Source organism: Dromiciops gliroides, chromosome 3 (assembly GCF_019393635.1).
Source record: "Dromiciops gliroides isolate mDroGli1 chromosome 3, mDroGli1.pri, whole genome shotgun sequence".
NCBI lineage: Eukaryota > Metazoa > Chordata > Mammalia > Microbiotheria > Microbiotheriidae > Dromiciops > Dromiciops gliroides.
In genome coordinates, this window is record NC_057863.1 from 83,611,738 (window position 1) to 83,631,648 (window position 19,911).

A 19,911-nucleotide genomic window follows, 5' to 3' on the forward strand; every position below is an offset into this window, starting at 1 on the left:
GATTCAGCTTAACTCTTTTTTTCAAGAGTACCTTCCCCTCTAAGGCTACCTTCCATCTACTCTTTATTTACCTTGATTTATATATGTTTTCTGTCCCATTAGAATAAAAGCTCCTTCAGGAAAGAGACTATTGATTGCTCAGTCCTGTTGTGGACATTATTCATGGTTTTGGTCCTAATATTATTTGTAGAAAGAACTGTTTTTGTTTTTACTTTTTTTTTTTTTTGGTGAGGCAATTGGGGTTAAGTGACTTGCCCAGGGTCACACAGCTAGTAATTATTAAGTGTCTGAGGCCAGATTTGAACTCAGGTTCTCCTGAATCCAGGGCTGGTGCTCTATCCACTATGCCACCTAGCTGCCCCTTGTTTTTACTTTTTAATGAACAACTTGTTACAACTTTAGGTCCTTTGTGTGAATTCAGAGGGTGCAGTAGAAAGTTAATATATATAAATAAAATAAACTAGTACATGTATGGAAATATGGGTAGTTGGGGAACATTAAACTATTTCATTCATTCATTCATTCATTTTTTGCAGGACAATGAGGTTTAAGTGACTTGCCCAGGGTCACACAGCTAGTAAATGTCAAGTGTGTGAGGGCAGATTTGAACTCAGGTCCTCCTGAATCCAGGGCTGGTGCTTCATCCACTGCACCACCTAGCTGCCCCAAAACCATTTTCTATACATTTGTAGGATTACTCAGCTGGATTCACATCCTGTAACCCATATTCTAAATGCCTCAAATTGAAATGAAAACCTGTTATTTAAATTATCAACTTCGCCTCAGTAAGACCTGAGTTCAAATCCTGTGTAAGACAATAGCACTGTGACCCTGAACAAGTAACTTTACCTTTTCAGCCTCAGTTTCCTCACCTGTAAAATGGGAATAATAATAGTACCTACCTCAAGGGTTGTTGTGGGAATGTTAAATGTAAAGAACAACATGGAGGCTCTAAGAGGTAAAGTCTAAGAAGACTAAGAACTTGGAGTAAAATCTAAGAAGATTGGGATGGTAAGAAGAGACCAAGTTTTGAGGAGCTCTGCATGCTAAACACTGAATTTTATGTCTGATTCTGGAGGTAATAGGGAGCCACTGGTGTTTATTGGGGTTGGTGACATGGTCATATATATACTTTAGGAAAATCACTTTTGCAGATGAGTAGAGAATGAAATGGAATGTAAATAAGATAACATTCATAAAGTATTTTGTAAATGTTAAAGCACCATATAAATGTTAGGCATTAATATAAGTTTAGTTGTTCAGCTAATTGTTAAAAATTGTAATTAACTGGACATTGTCTTATGTATTCCCTACTTATATTCCTTTTATTGTAATTCCTGTGTACGTATGGGGACTACTTTTACTAAAGTGGAGACTGAGAGTGTAACCCCTCCATATCTTAGCAAACAGTTTCATGAGTTGCTATGGCTAAAAAAACGCTTATCATTTGAGGATCATCCTTCTGGTAATGAACATTTCCAGATGTAGTTAGCTCTCTGGCTATTGCCAAATCTGTACCCAAAGCCTGCCCAGAGTGGTCTCTTATGTTCAGTCTAAAGTCAGTTTATGTTCTACCCATACAGATTTGGAGAACCTAGGGCCATCCCTATATCGTGATGAGGTCTTAGAATAGGAATTTAGTACAGACTTCCTTTTTTCCCCATATATATATTTTATTATTTTCCAGTTACATTTAGAGATAGTTTTCAACATTTGTTTTTATAAGATTTCTAGTTTCAAATTTTTCTCTCTCCCTCCCCCCTCCCCAAGACAGCAAGTAATCTGATATAGGTTATATATTTATAATCACATTAATCATCTTTCTGCATTAGTCATATTATGAGAGAAGAATCAGAGCAAAAAGGAAAAACCTCAAAAAAGAAAAACAACAACAAAAAAACCCAATAGAAATATTATGGTTCAATCTGCATCTAGATTACACAGTTCTTTTTTTTCCCCTGGATTTGGAGAACATTTTCCATCATGAGTCCTTTGGAACTATCTTGGACCATTGTATTGCTGAGAAGAATCAAGTCTATCACGGTTGATCAACACATAATGTTGTTGATACTGTGTACAATGTTCTCCCTGTTCTGCTCATCTCACTCATCATCAATTCATGCAAGTCCTTCCAGGTTTCTCTGAAAATCGCCAGTGCAGACTTCTTATACAACAAATTTATAAACTCCAAGACACAGGCTGATGTTTTATGTCTACCAAACAACTTCAATTTTTAAAGATTTAAATATACTGATATATGATGGCAAATTTTTAGAAACAACTGGACAAATTGAGGGCCTTTTTCATTTTCATTATGGCATACAGCAGAGATAGTCAAAATCTCCTTTCAGATTTCTAGTCATTTATTCATTCATTCCATAAAGACTTATTAAACATTTTTGTGTTGATACTATATTCATCTATGTGGATACTGAAAAAAACCAAAAGATAATCTCTACCTCTGAAGAGCTTGAGTAACCGAGGAAACAAAAACCATAACAATATAGGATTTAGAGCTCAAAGGTATCTTGAAATCAAACAGCTCATAATGACTCACATTTATAAATCACTTTAAGGTTTGAAAAGTGCTTGACATCTAATCTAGCCTGTTCATTTCATTGAGAAGACACAGAGAGGTATAGAGTCTTGCCCTAAGCTGACAAGCCCAGGTCTTCTGCCTCCAAATTCATTTGTCTTTCCACTATATCAGAGCTGCTTCTCATGTGCATACATAAAACAACCAGAGAACAATTCAAAGTAAGAAAAATATCGTCATGGACTAGGAGGCTTCAGGAAAGACAAGGTAGATCATGGTTAGGACCATGTTGTGTAGGAAGTGAATTAGCAGAGAGGAGAATAACATTTGAGAAAATGGTATAAAGGCACAAAGACAGCAAAGAACCTTATTTCTATGAGGGATATGCTAAGAACTAGCCTTATTGAGCTGAACAAATGATGAAAGTTAAGACTAGGAATTATGGAGTCAGAAAGCAGACTAAAGTATACTGTTTTCACTTTTGTTGTTGCTTTTTTGTTATTGTTCTTGTTTATTCCTTCTTGCATTTTTTTCCCTTTGGTTCTGTTTAATGTGGAAATATGTTTAACATGATAGTAATGTATAACCTATACCAAATTGCTTGCTGTCCTCAAGAGGGTGGAGGGAAGGGAAGGTTGGAGAAAAATTTCAAACTCAAAAATATCTTTACATGTAATTGAGAAAAATAAAAAATAAAAAAAAGAAAATGGAAGAAAAAGTTAAGACTGGGTAGTTAAGGTACTTAGCTTTTTTTTTTGGTACTTAGCTTTTTAACTTCAATAAGGTGGTATCCATGAAATTCTATTTCCTTCTAGCTACATCATTCTCTTCCTACCTTGTTTTTCCTTTCAAAAAGCCCCTTCTGTTAAGTTACATAAAAACCATAAAAATGACTGTACAAAAAGTTAGGGAGGTGAAAGTTACAACAAAGTAGTTTCCTAACTTTCACATACTTAAGGTCTGACAACATTATTATCAAAGTCTTTGCTTTTCTGACTCGTGGTTTTTAATTATCTAGCTCCATATTGAGCCAGCAGCAGCTTTTTCATTTGATGTATTTGATGGATTTCCTTATCATAACATACTTCACAGTCCCATGATTTCATTACCGTGGGTACTCCCTCTACTGATAAAGATCTTGACCCCTTCATGCTTTAGCAAACTCAACATCAAAGCACCTTATAAAAATTGGGTCAGTAAATGTATAAATTGTTTGATATTATTTCCTTTAATCCTTTAGAAAATTACTTCTATGTAGATCAAGAGATGCTAATTTTTCCACTCTCAAAATTCAGTTTGGAACCATATAATAAAAACCATGTATCAAGGATGTTACAAGTTTAGAAAGTACTGAATTTACAAATGCATTATCTTCTTTTTTTATTTTTATTTTTTTACATTTTAAAAAAATGGGTTATCTTCTTAAAGTTTGTTAATGAATTAGTCAGTCAATAGTCAATAAACATAAAGTACCAACCATGTGCCAGGCACTGTGCTAAGCACTGGGGATACAAAGAAAGGAAAAAATCCAGCTCCTTTCCTTGAGAAGCTCAAAATCTAATGGGGGAGACAACATACAAACAGCTATATACTAAAAAACTATATACAGGATCAATAGGAAATAAGAGAGAATAGAAAGAGTTCTTGCAGAAGGTAGGATTTAAATTGGATTTGAAGGAAGTCAGGAGGCACAGAGGAAGCGGGAGAGCATTCTAGGCATGCAGGACTATGAGCGAAAATGACCTGAGTGAAGAGATGGAGTGTCTTGTGTGAGGAACAGCAAGGGGGCTAGTGTCACTGGATTGAACAGTCCATGATGAGCTATAAAGTATAAGAAGATTGGAAAAGGGCGGGCGGGGGGGGGGGGGCGCACTCACCAGGGGGAAGTAGAATATATTATGGAGCACTTTTTATGCCAGAGATTTTATATTTGATCCTGCACGTGATAGGGAGCCACTGGAGTTTATTGAGGTGGGGAGGTGGGTGTGACATGACTGCAACTGTACTTTATTATTTTATTTTATTTTATTTTTTTAGTGAGGCAATTGGGGTTAAGTGACTTGCCCAGGGTCATACAGCTAGTAAGTGTTAAGTGTCTGAGGCTGGATTTGAACTCAGGTACTCCTGACTCCAAGGCCAGTGCTCCATCCACTGCACCACCTAGCTGCCCCATGGAACTGTACTTTAAAAAAATTTTATTTTGCCACCTGAGGGGAGAACGAATTGAAATGGAAAGAAATATGTGGCAGGCCAACCAAACCAGGAGGCTATTGCAATAGTCCAGGTGTGAGGAGTGGTGGCAGTCTTGGGGGTGGGGGTGGGTGGGAAAGAATATATTGAAGAGATGTTACAAAGGTGAAATTGACAGGCCTTGTCAATATGGTGGGTGAGAAGACAGTGAGAAGTGAAGATTATACCTGGGTTGTGAGCCTGTAGGACTGGAAGGAGAGTGGTATCCTTAACAGTAAAAGTTTGGAAAGTGAGAGAATTTAAGGGGAACCTGGAATATTTTCATAGAGAAACAATGTTATAAATATTGCTTAGATTCCTAGGTTATCAACAGATGCCTATTTCAGCCACAATATACCTGAAATTAACTTACATTTCCCCTTCCAGTGGAGTTACCTACTGTGAGTCATCTGCTGCTCTATGGGATCTATTTCCTTCATCCAGAATCTTTCAACTACATTATGGATAAATAAAACCTTTGTTTTAGGTAGAAACACTGCCAACAAACGTTTCCAAAATAGAAATGTTTACTGTGAAACAAACATTTGTCTTTGGTTTTCATAAACATTTCCATAATCTGAATAGCACTCATCCCCACTTCTCCTTCTCTGTTAAGTCTTTGTACTGGCCTAGGAAATTTTAACAAATCCATCTGTGCCCTTAGGAAGTTCCACATTAAAACAATAAAATAAACCACATTCAATTAAATAAGCATTTATGAAGTGCCTACTGTGTTCAAGGAATTGAAAGGGGGAAAGTGAATAAGACCTAGTTCTTGCTCTTAAGGAATTTACAATGGAGAAGTGGTAGAAAGGAGGACTAAGTCATATATAAATAACAGGAAGAAAAAAGGTTCAAGGTACCATAAGAATTCACAGCAAGTAGGTATCACGTCCAGTTGGGCAGACCATCAGGGAAGGCTGCATTTGAGTTAGGCTTTGCAGAATGAGTAGGATTTCACAGAACTGGAAATAACACAGGGCAAAAGGGACTTTGACTTTTTTTTGACATGGGGTAAGGGAGAAGCACAATTTCCTTTCCATTGGTTATCTTGCAAGGATGCCACCACTAGGGTGCCTTTTCAGGGCCATACCATATTATAGTCTCTTATCCCTTCTCTAATTTTCCCCAGGTGAAAATATTCCTAGTTACTTCTCTAGGATTTCAACCATCAGAGAGGAAATGGTGGACATTACTATGATCAAAGGATGTATAGCTAAAAAGGATCACCTAGTTCAATGCTCTCATTGACAAACGAGGAAACTGAAGCTCAGGGAGATTGTGACTTTCAAGCACAGGCAACAGAAAGGGACATAGTTGGGAAGTGGTAGCTAAACTGACAGTTGAAATTAAGACATGCACAAAGGAAGAAAAATGTGAGATGAGGTCAGACAGCTTGATATTAACGGAGGTTCTTGAATGTCAGGCTAATGACTCTCTCTTTTCTTTGGTATTGTCATCCCTACATAGGTGATTCCCAAACTTTTTGTTTTCATTTGTGCCTGACTCTTTGTGACCCCATTTGGAGTTTTCTTGGCAAAGATACTGGAGCGCTTTGCTATTTCTCCAGCTCATCTTACAGATGAGGAAACTGAGGGAAGCAGGGTTAAGTGACTTGCCTGAGATCACCCAGCTAGTAAGTGTCTGAGGCCAGATTTGAACTCAGAAAGATAACTCTTCCCACTTCCAGGCTTGCTATTTTATTTACTGTGCCATCTTAGCTGCCCCCAAACCTATATATCCAACTATAAAATTCCCCCTAAAAGCCATTCTTCATTACCTATTGCTTGCTGGACATATGTCCCATCTGAATCTCTAATTCAACAAATCCAAAATGCAACTTATTCTCTTTTCCCTTGTCATTCTTCCCTACTATCCCATTCCTGATAAACTTGCCATTCCATCATTTGTTTCTATGTTTTTTTATCTCTTTACCTAGGTTTCTCATAATCCTTATCTTCAAGTTTTGGCTCAGGTTCTTCCTAAGAGAAGCCTTCTGTGATTTCCCTAATTGTTAATACCATATCCTTCATTAAATTACCTTTTATTTACTTATCTGTGCACAAGTTGCATTCCCCCAGTAGAATGTACTTCCCTTGAGGACAAGGGACAATATGTTTAGCACAATACTTTGAAAAACACATCAGGTGCTTAAAAAATGCTTATGGAATTGAATTATTCAATTCACATAAAGGAGTCACACATGATTATAGGTAATATGAAACAATATACATATTTTTGAAAATTTGGGGGTCATTCCTGCAACAAAGACTTAGCAGTATATGGACTGCTCAAGTGTTTCTAAATTTATACGCTTAATATGGAACATTCACAATTGTTCATTTTAACAAAAGATGAAAACAATCTATAAGTTGAAGCTTTTGTTAGGGCATAGGTTATAATAATAAGATAACAGATATTTCTACAGTACTCTAAGTTTGACAAAACACTTTTAGTACATCATCCGTCTCATTAAATTCTTATAACCCTGTGAGGTAGGAACTACTCTTAATGGTTTAGTACAATATTCAAACTAGGATGCTAAAGAATGCTGTCAATTTTTACAAAAGCTAAAATCATTAAAATTTAGAAGTAGCAAATTCAAAATAAGAATCTAATGGAAATAATAAGATAATTTTTTTTAAATGAGAAAAAAAGTTCCTGTGAAATTAGTCATTGGTAACAAGTAAAATACTATTTCAGATAAAAAATAGTTGGATTGTGAAATTCATTCCTGAAGGAGGTAACTGAACCATACACTAGGCTAGATCTTCAAAATCTACTTTACTTTACAATCCTAAATAATTTTTATAATTACATAAGTCAAATTAAAGACAAACCATTTTCATACTTCTGAATATTAACTAATCACAAAGAGTATTCTCTTTTCCTAAAAAAAGAGCATGAGAATTGGTAAAAATTTTGAATCTCTCTCCAAGATCAGAAATTTGCCATAACAGATGCTAAGCACCAGGTTTCACAGGTGTCATGGTCATTGTGCACTTCTCTTGGCTTTAATGAAGTTGGGTTAATAACTGCCCAAATCCCATTTGTGGAACACAGTCGTTTTAGCATTCTTACCATAATTTGGGGAAACTTGGCATCTTACAATATAAAGCCTTTATATGCTTCCCTGCACTGCAGGAACAGAACAGGACCCCCATAACATTGGCTTCCTATATACAGGGAAATTTTTTTAAAGTTCCTGAACTAAAGAGAATCAACAATGGAACAAAAAACCCTTTGGCAACCTTGCTGGAGTCCTACTCTGCAAAAGCAGTCTATTGTTTCTCAAACTTTGACAGATCCTATGATATCCCATAGTGCTAAGGTGAAGATAAAGGGCAAAGATTGACCTACAAAAAACTCATTTTGGTTTCTGATACTTCAAGTTCAATGGCATTCTTTTCAACCCTTTTGGTCTTACTTAGTTGTTTAGTTAAGTTGGCTAGAACCTGGTGCTAATGCAGTCACTGTCATGGGAAAGGTCCCTATATGGGTTTATAAAAAGAAAAATACCTAGCCCATTACTAGTGGTTCTCATCCTTTTTGGTCTCAGGACCCCTTTTTAGTCTTTAAAATGACTGAGGACCCCTCGAAGAATTTTTATTTATGTGGGTTACATCTATTGATAGTTAAAATTTTAGAAATCAAATGTCTTATTATTATGAAAATAGTTTTGACTTCATGTACCTTCTGAAAAGGTTTTGGTTCCCTGAACCACACTCTGAGAACTGCTGCCTTAGACATATACCTTGCAGATTTGGATCTTTGTGACTATAAAGGGAAATGAAATAATGTGTGAACAGTTTAATGAAAAAGTTTATCACCACCACTGGAAAAACTCAGAGTATGTGTTCTTCCTGATGGTGAATCAGTAAAATGTAAACATATACAAAACACTACATGCTACTACTTTTCAGTGATATCTCTTCTAGAATTCATTCAATTTCATTCATTCAAACATTTATTAAGTGTACACCATATGCATTGGAGAGCACTTGGTGCTAAGGGGAGCTACAATACATGTAGTCCATAATCTCCAAGGAGTATGCAGTCTAGTAGAGAATATAATACTTTTGCAATTAAAGTGGAACTCTACAAAAGGTGTGGTGAAAAGAAATGAACTTTTAGGTCTAAATCCCTTGTTTATCTTATTAGAGTTTGTTTTTTTTAAACTGATATGCCTATTATGTTGTGTGGGTTTTTTTCAAGTAGAGGCCCTTTAGTTTATTTTAGCCAAACAGGCATTTGTTTATTAAATACTCAGTACTGCCAAGCCCCGTGCTAAAGCTTTTTAATGCCTTAGCAACAAACAGAACACAGAGTTACATCTATGGGTTTTCTAAAGATAAAAAAGACAGGTAATCTGTATTTTATTGTATTCTCACCAAAAAACAAAATGAAACCCCAAACCCCACATTATTGAAAAGCCCAACCTTAGGTGATGAAGTATGTGTATATATTACATTTTCATATATATATATATATATATATATATATATATATATATCTGACATGCCCATGTTAATTTATATTTTTAAGAGCTCAGCTTAAAGTTAAGAATAAACACATTTTTATAGATTTGGAAAACAAACATTATGAGTGAAGTCATCCAAATATACCCAATACATTCTATATTAAATTAAGTAAAACTTAAGGTGAAACTTATATACCGTGCCAGCTCAAAACCACCCCATCTCCAAAAAACATCAATTTTACTTTGAAATTTCCTCCACATTAGCCTAACTGCATCCAATAACTTTAAGATGTGCTTTAATTAACATTTATCTCCATAAGCTACAAAAAGAATATTGTAGTTTTCTAAGTGCACATTCCTCTCATAAAAAACCAGAAAGGTCTATGCCTAATCTCTCACCTCTGCAGAGGAATTTCGGGAAACTACTACTTCTTCTTCTTTTTTTTTTGCGGGGCAATGGGGGTTAAGTGACTTGCCCAGGGTCACACAGCTAGTAAGTGTCAAGTGTCTGAGGTCGGATTTGAACTCATGTACTCCTGAATCCAGGGCTGGTGCTTTACCCACTCACTGCACCACCTAGCTGCCCGGGAAACTACTTCTTGCAATTAACCTTGTGCAAACTCTTGGTCTTTCACCTCTAGATACTTTTTAGTATGGATGGACTTTTGGTCCAACTTAATCAAGGCTCTTAAAAAAATTAAAATCAATTAACCACCTCTGTTTGCAACAGAATAAATGCTATGATTTATAAAAGATAGCATTTATGCAACCAGAAAAGTAATTTGTCTGGTTTGCTCCCTTCTGTGACATAGATATTCATAGTTACCAGGAGCAAAAAGAATCCAATCATTTGGAACCCAAACAATTAATTTCCAATGGACAAGGTTCTGAAACAAGTTTTCCATCATAAAAAACAAACAAAAAACCCCACCTGCTATCTTAAAACCATCAGCGTCCAAGTCTCCCCTCCCTTCATGGTCAGAGAATACACTACATTGAGGATAAACTTCCAGAAAAGTAATTGGTTATACTTACTTAGATGAGCGAGAGTTCCTAAGACTTTCTACATCTCTTTGCACCGAAGATCAGGGGGTGGGTGAAGGCAAACAAAACATAACAAACAAACAAAAAAAAAACAACAAGGAACCGCTGAGTCTTATTTCCTCCTGGACAGTCCAAAGTTCTATTTACACGGCCTGGAGAAAAAAAAAAAAGAGGCTTGGGAGCATCCTTTTCTTTACCCGGGTTTCACAGGAATCTCAGTTTTGAGGGTACGCAGGGAAGGAAAGGATGAAGATGAGAAGGGAGGATAAGCATAAAGATGAGGAGAGAGAAATGAGGATGAGTAGAAGGATGAAGAGGGAGCATGAGGATGAGAATAAAGAGGGAGGATGAGGAGGAGTATAAGGATGGAGGAGAGGATGAAAATGACTAAGGGAGTAGAAGCCTAAAGATGAGAAAAGAAGAGGAGAATGAGGATAAGGAAGAGAAGCGAAGATCAGGATGAGGAGAGAGGATGATCATTAGGAGACAGGATGAAGAGCATGAGAGAGGATAAGGATGAGAAGGGAGGATGAGCATAAGGATGAAGAGAGAGGATAAAAAGGAGAGGAAGAGGAGGAGGAGGATGAAGAGGGAGGAAGGAAAGGATGATAAAAGTGGCTAGTGGAAGTAGGAATAACAACTGGCCACCAGCCCTTGAAGTTGGACCTGTGAAGGAGTGGGTAGAAGAAAAAAATCATTACTACCTTAAAAAAAAAATTAAATCATCTCCTGAGATTCAGGTGGAAGAGGGTATCAGGATAGAAAGGGGATGGGGGTGGGGTGGAGAGAGAAACACCTGTTTCTTGCAAAAAAAAAAAAAAAAAGTGGCTGCCGCAGCCGGACAGCAGAACCCCCGTGGCCCTCTCGGCCCCGGCAGCCCGGCCGCGCAGGTGGCCGGCGCCCCCGCCCCGCCGGGCATCGCGGCTGGGGCTCGGGGGTGGCGGGGGGCGGGGGCTGGCGCCCCCGTCCCGTACCTGGGCAGCGGCGCGGCGCCCGGAGCGCCCCTGCCCCCCTCTCGCTAGCTCCAAGATGGTAGGAAAGTTGTCGTTTCGCGGGGCCGAGGAGCGGCTGTCTGGTGTTATGTCCTCTCAGTGCCGGTAGTGGTGCTGTAGGAGGCTGCTGGCTGCTCTCGTGGTGCAGCCCCAGCAGCCCTGCCTTCTTGGCTGCAGCCGAGATTCAGGGATTTCCCCTCAATAATCGCCGACCCCGGGAGCGCTCCGGAGTTTCCCCAATAAAAAGATGATGCTCGGCGCCCCGGCCTGAGCGGGAGAGGCTCTCGGGGAGCCCGGGGGGGAGCGGCGGCGGCGGCGGCGGCGGCTCCTCGCCCTCGGCCAGCGCCTCTCTCCGCGCCTCTCGTCCGTCAGCCCCGGCCGAGGGGAAAGGGGGGAAGAGGAGGGGAAAAAAAGCAGCTCCAAGGTAAGCGGAGGCGGCCCCAGGCCCGGCCCCCATCCCCGGGCTCCCGTAGGGCGCCGGGCCGGCCCGGGGAGGCAGGGCGGGCGCCGGACGTGCTCACGTGAGGCCGGGGAGGCGCCGGGCCGCCGCAGGCCCAGGGCCGGGAATGCCGGGGTAAGGGGCCCGGGGGGCCGGGGCGGCGGCCGCTCGGGGATTGGGGGGTTCCGGGGACCCTCTCCCCACCCCAGCTCACCACACAGGAGCCTCCGCCGCGCGAGGGGAGCGAGGGGCTGCGGGCTGGGGAGCCGGGCCTTGGGTTGTGGGGGGGGAGAGTGAGAGTGCGTGGGGGAGGGGAGGGGGAGGCGCCGCTTAGGCCTCAGGCCGGCGGGACCCCCGTGACCGCGGGCCCCCTGGCGCCCCGGGACCCCCCGTTGAGCCTCCGGGACCCCCACTCACCCACCCCCACCCACTCCAAGGGGAGTGGGCCCGCCCTGGCCTGGGGCTGGCACGGGGAGCCCCGACCCAGGGCCGGACCCCACGCTCTGGCCCGGGAGCGGCTCCCGTGGGGTGGCTGGGCCTGGCAGGGGCGGTAGTGGGGGGCAAGCGACCGGTCCTCAGCCCCCCGCCATCATAGCCCCCTCCTACTTGGAGCCGTGACCCGGGGTGGCCGCCGTGGGTTGGTGGGTGGGGCGGGCGTGGGGAGGCAGGTGCAGCCGCGGCCCCGAAAGTTTCCTTTCAGGCCCGCGTTGGGGGTCTGGTCTCCCCGCGGGGAACCCCGGAATTTGAGCCCGAGACCCCCTATTCCTGGCTGGGGTGCGGGAGCGCGCGGGGTGGGGTTTTTAGAAACTCTTTGCCGGCTCCGGGCTTCTAAGGGTAATCCCTCCCCGGCGTCCCCCAGCCCCAGCCTTGCCCCACCCCGCTCCCCAGAGAGTCCTTCCCAGACCACGACCCCCAACCCAGCTCTGCCCCCCACATCCCCCATAGATCCTCCCCGAGCTCCCAGAGGGCGAGCCCTCCTCTTTCCTCAGGGAAAAGTTTGCCCATTCAACCCCTGTGGGCTTGCTTTGGGGTGGGGGTGGGGGTGGGAAGGGAGGGGACCCAGTACCTCCCCCCAATCTGGGACTCGGCGTGACTCTTTTCACACCGAATTCCCCCCTATCCCAAGCCCTTGTGATTTCTTGGGGGTCGGGGGAAAGGCAATGCACGGGTCTGGTTAGTTCTTTGGGCTTAGGGATGTGATTAGGGAGCAGTGAGGAGATTGTCACTGATAGTGGGCAGGGATTTCTGGATCCAGCCCCCACATCCAGGGGTTCTCGTTCCTATCTAGTCCGTGTCTGGTACAAGTTAAGGAGATGCCCTGTTCTGAGACACGCTGTGAAGGGTTAGAAATAGCTGGGGGTGGGGAGCGAGGGCAAGTGGGGGCAAGAGAAAGGTACACTGAATGCGCTTGAAAATGCTTCTTGATTGATTCATAGAGCAACTCATGAATCCAGGCTCTTTCCATTTGTGAAAATTTACCTTAGTAGACGGTCATTTGCATTTATGTAATATACAGAATACGAAAATGTGAATTTTAAGGAAACTTCTTGTTTGACATCAGATGGAATAGATGGTTGTGCATGTAGTAGGGTCAGAAGAAGGGAACCTAAAGGATACATTGGAATTCGGTGAATGTGATTTTGCTTACTTTTTCATAATATATGTTTAAATGATTTTTAGCTCTATTTGGGATCTGTGGTACTTGAAAGAGTTATAGAAGACAAACGTATTGTTTTAATTTGAAACCCAAGTTTCCTACTTTTCAGGGTGTGCTCTCCCCAAGCTACAGTTACCTTCGATTTTGTTACTTAGTGTCAAAGTGTTTATCATTTTGCTAAATTCCTTCTCGAGTGTTTCCCCCCACACACCCCCAGGTTGTTCTTGTTGCTATTTTTGTAAATTTAGGGCAGTATGTCTCTACATACACTCCTCCCGTCCTGTACCAATGCTTCATGCTGGGATTTTGCTGGCAGAGTATTTCACTTCCTGACAATTCGACCTCCAGAATACTATGAGTAGTGAAAATCCCACACTTGGAAAACAGTAGATAAACTATGATATATATATATATATATATATATTTTCCCCCCATTGCTTACTTTTGTCCAGCTTCCAAGTGAGACCTTTTAGGTGATTAATTAAGTATTTCATTATTTTGTTAAAAACAAAACAAAGGTAAAATAACCGGTGACACCAAACCTTTTTTTTTTTTAAGCACAGTTCTGAAGATCTTGAATGCAAAGATTGCCTGGACTTGATACATAGTACAATAGCAAATGCATTTGACACCTATTTAACTCTTTAAATCGACTTGATGGGATTTTTTTTGTATCCTAAACTGTTAGAGTATCTTCTGATTTAAGTATACAAAAAGGTTGGTGTCATTCAGCAATTCCAATTTTGCCACGAAATAAAAAGAACTGACATATTAGCATTTTAAGTTTTGCAAAGTGCTTTATATACATTATCTTACATGAGATATTCAAATTTTGCTGATAAGGAAACTAAGGCTGATTTGGTCCAACCATAGATGAATGGTGAGGCAAGATTATAGTATGATGTAATTAAAAAAAAATTGGATATGGAATTGGAGGGCCTGGGGATGAATTTAGATTTTGTAGGGCTTACTATTAGTGTGGTTTTAGGCAAGTTGCTTAAAAACTCTTGACCTTAGTTTCCTTATCTGTAAAAGGAGGTGATCAGATTAGATTACTTTAAAGGTTCATTTTTTGCTCGAAATCTCTGATCCCTTTCAAGTCCCTCCCAACTCTAAACTTATGATCCTGTTTTCTACAGATTCGAACTCAGGTTCTCCTGACTCCAGGTCCAGTGCTTTCCCACTACCACTCAGCCTCTAAAAGGAGTTAAACAGGTACTAAAAGTAGTTTTATTTACATTTTGATTTGGGTCATATCCTTGCAGCCTCCAAATTCATGGTTTCAAAATTGTAGATGCTAAAATTGTTTGGTGTCATTCCAAAAAGAAAAGAGCAGAGTTTTATTTTATTTAACTAATTGAGAGTTTAGGTTGTGTGTGTTTTTTTTTAATAAACTTGATATTTTCAGATTTTAAAAGCATCTGCTTTCTTTTCCTATTTAGTGATTTATAGATGTATGGGCAGGTAGGTGGCAAAGGGCACCAGCAGATAGAGAACTGACCTGAGTTCAATCTAGCCTCAGACTCTTACTAGTTTTGTGACCCTGTACAAGTCACTTCACCTTGTTTGCCTCAGTTTCCTCATCTGTAAAATGAGCTAGAGAAGGAAATGGCAAATCATCTTGTATCTTTGATGAGAAAATCTCAAATGGGGTTATGAAGAATATGACTGAATGACAACAGACGTTTGGGACATCACATTGCTTTTGGGAAAGTTACCACTATTTTATTTTTTTTGTTTTTTGTTTTTTGCAGGGCAATTAGGATTAAGTGACTTGCCCAGGGTCACACAGCTAGTAAGTGTCAAGTGTCTGAGGCTTGGATTTGAACTCAGGTCCTCCTGAATCCAAGGCCGGTGCTCTATCCACTTTGCCACCTAGTTGCCCAGTTACTGCTATTTTAAAGTGTGTACATACATGTACTCATACATTGCATTCCAAAGCTTTTTTCCCTTTTTAAACTCTAGCCCAATTCATCTAATTTGTTCATGATGGGTTACTTTTCTTCCAAGAGAAATGATAGGTTTCACTTAAAAAAGAAAGTAACTTGTACTTGAAACTAATGAAAGCATAAGACAGAGGAGAAAGAAATATTGGATTAACTTTAGATTATGCAAATTATATTCTTTTTCACCATTGGTATTTTTGTTTAATAAGTAGATCACACAATATCATAGATTGTCAGAGCTAGAAGATTAGAGATCATCTGGTTCAATTCTTAAGAATAGAATGTTTTGTTTTATTTTAAAAACTTTAAATTATCAAACTTTTATGCCATTTATTTTCCAATTACATGTAAACAATTTTTAACATTTGTGGGTTTTTTTTTTTAATTTTAAATTTTTTTTTTGGCGGGGCAGTGGGGGTTAAGTGACTTGCCCAGGGTCACACAGCTAGTACGTGTCAAGTGTCAGGCTGGATTTGAACTCAGGTCCTCCTGAATCCAGGGCCGGTGCTTTATCCACTGTTGCCACCTAGCTCCCCCACTTTTATGCCATTAAAGACTAGGACAATTACTGAAAATTCCTGTATTTTCCCTTTCTCACATATATATGTAACAATTTTTTTTGTAAGGGTGAGTCTCAAATTTTGAATTCCATACCCACAAGTAAAAACTTTGAAAGCATTTTTTGGTTTGTTTTTAAACTTACCTCTTTTCCAATCTTTGCTCATGGAATGAAACAGAGGGTTGTATAATTTAAAAGTGACTTATGAAGGAAATGAGAGAGTCATATGTATCCATAAGCTTTTAGACACAGCCTTTTTCCCAGTCCTGACCTTTTCCAGACTTGTTAACTCATAACTCAGTAGGTGATAAAGAGGAGGAGGCAGCAGATGAGTTCATTTGGGGATAATTGAAAGATTATTATTTTCCTTCATGCTAGATTAAAAACTTAGATAATTTTAATGTAATAACCTAAAACACTTTTCCAGGCAAAATTTCATTTCCAGAAAAATTATTATTCATATCAGTCACAGGAAAGTCACAGGAGCTGAGTTTGAATACCAGCTCTGTTAACTTCCTGCCTGTGTGACCTTGGGCAAGTCACTTAACTCTCTGGGCTTCATTGCTTTCATCTTTAAAATGAGGGGGTTGAGCTCTATGACCTTTAAATCTCTTCCAGCTCTAAAGCTTTGATCATATGATTCACTTATTTTACCATGGTATGTTATCATCTACTTTATCTTTCTCTGTAGTTATGATAACTGGCATATATATATATGTCACTTAAAAGTTTGCAAAAGACATCTATACATTGTTGCCTCACAACAGCTCTGAGAGGAAAATACCTCAGGTATTATTATTCCCATTTTGCAGATGAGGAAACTCAGATTCAGAGGAGTTTGGTGACTTGCTTTTGGTTGCACAACTGAACCAGATATTACAGACTCTGGGCCTAGCATTCAGTAAACCAATACTTATTTATTAAGCCCCTGTTATGCGACATGCACTGGGGATACAAGTAAAATGAATAAAATGATCTCTATTGAAAAGAATTCTATTCTAATGGGAGAGACAAGTATACATACAACAATATATATAGCCTTAATATCAAGTAAATAAATACAAAGTAGTCAAATGCAAGGTAGTATGAGAGGTAGGGCAGGAGCAATTTGGAGAGGCTTAGGAAAGGCATCATAAACAAGATTATGTTTGAGCTCCATCTTAAGGGAAGAAAGGAACGCTTTGAGGGAAAAGTAGGGAGGTAGTTCATTCCAGGCATATGGGACATGAAGGCATACAGACAAAAAATGAAGAGTTGCATATGAGGAACAAAGAGAATCCAGGATGACTGGACTCAGTATGGAAGGAATAATAATATCCAGTTAGGCTGAAAAGATAGGTTGAGGCCAGCTTATATAGGGCTTTGCAAGCTAAGCAGAGTTTATATTTTATCCTTGAGGTAATGGAGCCACTGGAGTTTATCAAGTAGGAGAGTCACAAAGTCATATTGGCTCTTAAGGAAAATTTGGCAAAAAAAATTTGGAACTGACTTGAGATGGGGAGAGCAAGTAGGAGGCTAAAGGAGAGGGCCTGAACTAAGGTGATGGTAGTTCTGGGAGTGGAGAGAAAGGGTTGGATATGAGAGATTCTGTGAAGGGAGAAATGGCAAGGTTTGAGGGCTGATTGGATGTGTGAGGGGAGGGACAGTGAGAAAGGAGAATGATTCTGAATTTATGAACTTGAAAGATTGGGCGGATGGCCTTTGACAGAGATAGAATTTGGAAGAGGGCAGGGATTGGGGACGAAAGGCTTGTAAACACAGTGAATCTGAGATGTTTCTCTGACATCCAGTTTAAAATGTCTTATAGATCATTGGTGATGTGGGAGCTCGGGGGAGGAACAAGGGCTGGATATGTATCTATGAGTCATCTGCAGACAGAAGACAAATATAGAGACTTTCCCCCCAAAGTTATTGTTATTTATGATTTATATTTCAAATGTTTGCTTTCAATAATGTGATGCTATTTAGTAGTTATTGAACCTCTGGAGTACAGGAAAGACAGTGTGTCATAGTTAAACGAGGGCTGATGAGATGTGTAGCCCCTCAGTTCTGCTACTGATGAGCTTCATAACTTTTGTCAAGAGTCTTAATTTCCTTAACCTTTGGGTTCTTCATTGGGAGAATGAAATAAATGGACTTAGGGGTATTGGGTCTTCATGAATCAACTCAGTGTTATATGTAGGCAGCAAAGGAGGGTGTGCTAAAGGAACTTCAGAGGCAGTTTGGTAGACTGGAAAGAATAGCTCTGTTAACTTGCTATATGACCTTGGACAAGAAGCCTACCTTTTCTGGTCCCCAGTTTTCCTATCTCTAACATGAGGGAGGTTGGGCCATATGGTATCAGAGGTCCCTCCCAGCTTTAAAAATTTCAGATCCTAGATAAAATTCCATTATAACAAAATCCATGAACAATCTAAAATTTTTTGTTGCAATAAAATTTTTCAAAAGGAATGTAATATTTGAGATCTTCATAAGCTGGAGAGGAAACAGATGCCCAACCTCTATGTAGTGGATAGAGTGTTCTGGGCACATATGGGTAGAGAGGGACATTTTATGTTTATCCTTTTACTCAGTCCCTTCTTCCTTAAAGCTCCAGGACTATTTTTTTTCTTTTAGTATGTTTTTGCTGTGGTGGATGGTTTGAAGATTTGGATGGACAATGATAGTTGAGATGAGAAATGGGCATTCTTAGCAGAACAAAACAGCTTTAAAGAGTTCAACTATAACCTAGTTCTTGACTTCTCTTTCCTAACATAGTCTCATATAGTTGTGTTTTGTTGTTGTTGTTGTTTCTTTTTTTTTTTTGGTGAGTCTCATAGTTTTATAGGAGAGGGGAATTAACATTGATAAGGAACTGGGATAGTATTTGTTATGCAGAGTTATTCATTGTAGAGAATTTGTTATAATTGATCATCCTGCAAGCATAGTTCATGTAAATAACATTATAATACAGAACAACCTGTTAAATTGTTGTAATATAGTTTAACCTGTATGTCAGGGGCTTCTCAGAGAAAGTGGTCCCCCCCCCTTTTTTTGGGGGGGGGCAGGGCAAGGAGGGTTAAGTGACTTGCCCAGGGTCACACAGCTAGTAAGTGTCAAGTGTCTGAGGCCGGATTTGAACTCAGGTACTCCTGAATCCAGGGCCGGTGCTTTATCCACTGTGCCACCTAGCCACCTCCTGAAGGTGGTTTGTTCTTAGCAGATTTACTAGATTGATAATCACAAAGTTCCAAATAACCCTTTCTGAGTGGAACCACAAACTGGGAATTAGCCTTAAAGGAGGTAGGACTCTAAGGTATAAATATGGAGAGGACATATGGCTGATAGTAGTAAGGAACTATAGTGTACTGACCCATCCAGAAAACCACTTACTTGCAAACTACTCTTTAGGATTGTAGAAGGTAGAATTAAGACAATCAATATGACAAATAAGACAGTACTAGCATAATAGACCATTTGAATGATTTAATATATAATTTTGTTTTATTTTAAGGTGTTTAAGCATTATTGCTACTTGAATTCTTTTATCTCAGTTTGAATAATTTGAGTAATATGTAAGTGCATGTTAAATATTGCTCATGATTTGGGGCAATATGTGTAAGATTCTCTTCCTCCCCTGCTCTACACAATAGATTTTTTCTGTTGTCTTAATTATACTAGTTTGATAGCTTTTGGAACAGAGACTTTTATTTCGCAAGTTAATCTTACAAGTTAACACAGAACAAATGAATGAGTTTGGTTGTAAAACCAGATAGGTTTACCAGTTTTCAGATTCATCTATTTGCTGTTAACTATTAAAAGTTAATGTAGGGGTCATCTAGGTGGCGCAGTGGATAAAGCACTGGCCCTGGATTCTGGACAACCTGAGTTCAAATCTGGCTTCAGACACTTGACATTTACTAGCTGTGTGATCCTGGGCAAATCACTTAACCCTCAAGGCTTCCCCCCCACCCCCAATGCTGGTTAACATTATATTTGTTAATATCCTGCTTTATTTAGGATTACAATGAGATACAAAAGTAGCAAACT

At 40.0% G+C, this 19,911-nt stretch overlaps 1 protein-coding gene and 1 long non-coding RNA gene across 2 annotated transcripts in view; one reads left to right on the plus strand and one right to left on the minus strand.

Annotated features, from left to right (window-relative positions):
* LOC122750543 overlaps positions 1–11,388 on the minus strand; it is a 71,317-nt gene extending 59,929 nt beyond the window's left edge. Inside the window, exons 1-2 of the long non-coding RNA XR_006355745.1 lie at positions 11,264–11,388; positions 10,281–10,441 (exon numbers count right to left, since the gene is read on the minus strand). This is a non-coding gene — a long non-coding RNA (uncharacterized LOC122750543). The remainder of the gene's footprint in view (positions 1–10,280; positions 10,442–11,263) is intronic.
* Positions 11,389–11,583: 195 nt separating this feature from the next.
* The window catches only part of INO80D (INO80 complex subunit D), an 81,790-nt gene continuing 73,462 nt past the window's right edge, over positions 11,584–19,911 (plus strand). The window contains 2 exon segments of the mRNA XM_043997294.1: positions 11,584–11,705; positions 14,517–14,592. The gene's annotated coding sequence lies outside the window, so the exon portion shown is untranslated.